Source organism: Mus caroli, chromosome 2, assembly GCF_900094665.2.
Source record: "Mus caroli chromosome 2, CAROLI_EIJ_v1.1, whole genome shotgun sequence".
Lineage (NCBI taxonomy): Eukaryota > Metazoa > Chordata > Mammalia > Rodentia > Muridae > Mus > Mus caroli.
The window spans coordinates 89,633,757-89,638,616 of record NC_034571.1 but is presented as its reverse complement, the minus strand read 5'-3'; the positions used below and the strand labels follow the sequence as shown (position 1 = coordinate 89,638,616).

Here is a 4,860-nt window from a genome sequence, read left to right as displayed (position 1 = left end):
AAATAAAAAATATAATTGAGTGCCATCATTATTGTCATTATGGAAATGGCTTTAAGAGAAAACTGGTCAGATGAATATTTTTGCTTCCCACTTTTCAACTGGGAAATAGTTGCCACTGATAAAACAGACAAACCCAGAGAATCTGTCCAGAATGTTCAAGATATGTTATATTATACAACATCCCTGTTCTCGGTGGTGGGGGGGGACACCTAGGACATAATTATGTGTACTTTTTAATCTTATTGTACAAGACAAACACAAAGACACCACCCATGCCTCTGAGAACGTTGGACCATGCACCCTTGAAAAAAGCCTTGCTTCCTTCATCCTGAACCATCTCCTGCCAGCAGTCAAGCGTGCTTGTGTACATGATATCAGTCAAGCATGCCTGTGTACATGATATCAGTCAAGCGTGCCTGTGTACGTGATATCAGTTCCTTTGCACCTAGATTGCATCATCATATGATGGCGAACCGAGTCAAAAGGATAGGTAGTCAAGCCAGCGACAGCAGTGACAGACTGTGCAATCATCCAGTTGATGAAGATGTGAGTATGCTTGGGATCTGGGAGCATTCCCTTTGCAGTGTCATAGATACCAAAGTAGGCAGCTCAGTAGATGATAATGCCCTGTGCTGACACATTAAAGCCTTGATATAAGCCCTTAATCCCATCAGATTTATAGATCTTGACCAGGCAGTCAGTCACCAAGGCCTTTGAATTCCCTTTTAGCTCCAGCTTTACCCACATCAGCTGCTAGAAGGGTATGGGGAAAAATCTCTTATGAAGTCCTCTATGAAAAGAAACTGTGACAGGTTCCTGATTAGACAGAAACCATATGATCTCCAAGGGAGAATACACAGAGTAACTGTAGCTTCATAGAATGAATTGGGTCGTGTTCCTTCTGTTTCTATTTTGTGGAATAGTTTGAAGAGTATTAGTATTATGTTTTCTTTGAAGGTCTAATTCTTTGAAGGTCTAATAGAATTCTTCACTAAACCCATCTGGTCCTGTGCTTTTTGTTGATGTTGTTGTTGTTTGTTTGTTTGTTTGAAAGGCTTTTAATAACTGCTTCTATTTTTTGGGGGTTATGGGACTGTTTAGATGGTTTATCTGATCCTGATTTAATTTTGGTACTTGTAATATGTCTAGTAACTTATCCATTTCATCCAGATTTTCCAGTTTTGGGGAATATAGGTTATAGTAGTAGGATCTGATGATTTTCTTTTTAATTTCCTCAGTTTCTGTTGTTATATCTACACATGCAGCTAGAGACACAAGCTCGGGGGGGGGGGATACTGGCTAGTTTATGGTGTTGTTCCTCCTATAGGGCTGCAGACCCCTTCAGTTCTCTAGCTCCATCATTGGGGACCCTGTGTTCCATTTAATAGATGACTGTCAGCTTCCACTTCTGTATTTGCCAGGCATTGGAATACCTCACAGGAGACAGCTATATCAGGGTCCTGTCAGCAAAATCTTGTTGGTAAATGCAATAGTGTCTGGTTTGGTTGTTGTCTATGGGATGGATCTCCAGGTGGGAAAGGACACTGTCAATAAGACAAAAAGGTCACCAACAGATTGGGGAAAGATGTTTTTGTTTTTGTTTTTGTTTTTGTTTTTGTTTCTCTGTGTAGTGCTGGCTGTCCTGGAACTCACTCTGTAGACCAGGCTGGCCTTGATCTCAGAAATCTGCCTGCCCCTGCCTCCTGAGTGCTGGGATTAAAGGCATGCGCCACCAACGACCTGCTTGGGGAAAGATCTTTACCTATCCTAAATCTGATAGGGGACTAATATCCAATACATATAAAGAACTCAAGAAGTTGAACTCCAGAAAACCAAATAACCCTATTAAAAATGGGGTACAGAGCTAAACAAAGAATTCTCAACTGAGGAATACTGAATGTCTGAGAAGCACCTGAAAAAATGTTCAACATCCTTAATTATCAGGGAAATGCAAATCAAAACATCCCTGAGATTCCACCTTACACCAGTCAGAATGGCTAAAATCAAAAACCCAGGTGACAACAGATGCTGGCAAGGATGTGGAGAAAGAGGAACACTCCTGCAATGCTGGTGAGATTGCAAGCTGGTACAACCACAACGGAAATCATTTTGAAAGCTCCTCAGATAATTGGACATGGTACTACATGAGGATCCAGCAATACCCGTCCTGTGTTTCTTTAAGTGAGTTATTTATGTCCTTCTTAAATTCCTCTATCATTATCATGAGATGTGATTTTAAATCAAAGTCATGCTTTTCTAGTATATTGAGATATCCAGGGCTTGCTGTGATGGGAGAACTGATTTCTGTTGATTCCAAGCAGCCTTGGTTTCTGTTGCTTATATTCTTGCCCTTGCCTCGTCACATCTGGTTATCTTTGGTGTTAGCTGGTCTTGCTGACTCTGATTATGTCTTGTCCCTTGTGTAAGTCTCTGTGTCAGTACTACTTGCAGACCAGTTCTCTCCTGGAGGAATTTGGGTATGGAGAGCTGTGGCACAGGGTCAGCTCAGGGATGTAGACAGAAACAGGAAGGACCCTGCCCCCCACTGTTCCTTGGTTCCTGTGTCCTGAGGGCTCTGAGCAGGTCCCTCTTGAAGCAGGAATTTGAGCAGAAGTGGTAGTCTTACCTGTGTTCACAGGTGTTTCAGGACTCCTGGAAGACCAGCTCTCTCCAGATGGTATTTGGGTATGGAGCACTGTGGCAAAGGAACAGCTCCCAGTGCAGACAGAAACCAGAAGGATACTGTCCCAGGCTGCTCTTTGGTTCCTTTGTCCTGAGGACTCTGGACAGGTCCCTTTGAGTAGAAGCAGTAGTCTTACCTATGTTCACAGGCTTGTCAGCACTCCTGGAAAACCTGCTTTCTCTTTGTTGTGGTATTTTAGTATAGAGCACTGTGGCACAAGATCGGCTCTGAGCACTGTGGCACAAAATCAGCCATGATTAGCTCTTGATGAACTGTATTCAAAAGTTCATTTGCATAGCACAAATGAGGTAGATAAAATGGAAGAAAAATATAATTTCCTAGGGGTGACAAAAAAAGTGTTTATATTTGAAATAATCCAAGTTTAAGGTTAACACAGAAAACAACTGCATTAGAGTGAAAAACACATTCTAATGTTTTATTACATAAGACAGAGTTTCTGACACATACCTGGTTGAAGACAGTGACCAACACTAAATGCATTAATGCTTCATGTGAGGATATATAGGTTATACCATACCTCTAGTCTCTTAGGCAGTAAAATGTCAACCTGAATAAATGACTTCAATCCTGTTAAAACAAAGATACTCACTAACATATTGCCAAATATGTAATTTTCAATGCTTTTATCTTACCTAATTCCCTGCTGTTCTGAATTAATTGTAAAAAAAAAAAATGGTTCACTCTGTTGACATTTTCATAACACTTGCACTTTATAAAAAAAATTTCAAGTGTGATTACTATTTTCTTTCTTTATTCCTTTCTTATTTTCCTTCTTTTTTTGTGGCCACATACCTCCCTGATAGTATGGATATAATTCTTTGCTTTGTCTTTTACTACATTCATAGTAAATGAATAAATGAATAAATGAGCAACAGCTTACTTTTTCTTCACTAACATCTAATTGGCATAAATCTCTTTAAGACATATTGTGAAGCAATGAGTGTGAATTAACTGAAACATTCCATTCTGTTGAATGAATGAAATGAAAGAAAGCAAAATGCAACTTTTATCTAATCCCATTTATACAAAATTTATAAATAAGAAACCCTTGGCATTAGATGCAACTCCTGGGTAAAATAAATACTGTGCAAGAGCACCAGGGGTAATACTATGAAGTTAGTAATGAATGTGTGTGGGTGTGTGTGTGTGTGTGTGCGCGCGCACGCATATGTGTGTGTATTGTGTGTATTGTGGTGATTGGTGAAACTGCTTGATGCTCCCAGTGGGTCGAGTGAGCAGTGCACCCATCCAAGAGCTCTTGATTCATGAATGAAACACACATACACACGTACATGGCTCCAGGTAATTTTGATATGCCTTGACTAGCTCAGTGACTTTGCACTTCTACACCTCCCAGTAGCTAACACAAACTCCCCTCAGGTATTCCAGAGTGAACATTTTCTAAACCTAATTTTTATCTTTGGTTCTCCAGACTCAAGTTGGGGAGTGGCCTCTGGGTCCTCTTCCCCTGTTTCTTACATTTTTGACAGGCCTTTGAGTTTGATCTTTCTGCTTCCTGATCATGATGATTCTCCTATCTTCCCTTCTTTCCCTCTGTCCCTTGCCCATGTACTCTAATTCCTGCTTCCATCTTCCTGCCCAGCCATTGGCTGTACAGCAATTCTTTATTACCATAAACCATAAGCCATCTGGGGGTAGCAAAGTTAAGATAAAGTATATGTACTAATCTATAGATAGATAGACAGATAGATAGATAGACAGATGGCACAGAATATATAAGAATATTTTAATTTTAATTGCAATTTTACAGGTCAGCAAATTGTGTCAAAACTTTTAAAAGTCATTTACTATGGCTTTTATAACATTTGCAGAAGGAAGGGGCACATAACCAGGGTTAAAAAAAGATCACAGGTACTACAAAGTAGATGTGTACAAACATTACAGCAGCCTCAACTGATATATTCCCAAGCCAGTTTCTTTTTGTCTACATTCCTATTATGTTAATAATGTTAAACTGGGTCTTTTCTCCATTATTCCCCATGACATGTACTATACATTTCTTTCTATATTTTTTTTTATTCTCAGAAGAAAACTTATTTCTAACCCAGAATCAATGAAAAAAAATATCATAGACAGAATGAGCCAATGTATCTGTCCTCCTTCCCAGTTATTCCTCTGAGGTTGTCTTACTCATT

General features: G+C 39.6%; 1 pseudogene; it reads right to left on the bottom strand.

Moving 5' to 3' along the window:
* Positions 1-220: 220 nt before the first annotated feature.
* LOC110306689 lies at positions 221-4,353 on the bottom strand (annotated as a pseudogene).
* Between the last annotated feature and the right edge of the window lie 507 nt (positions 4,354-4,860).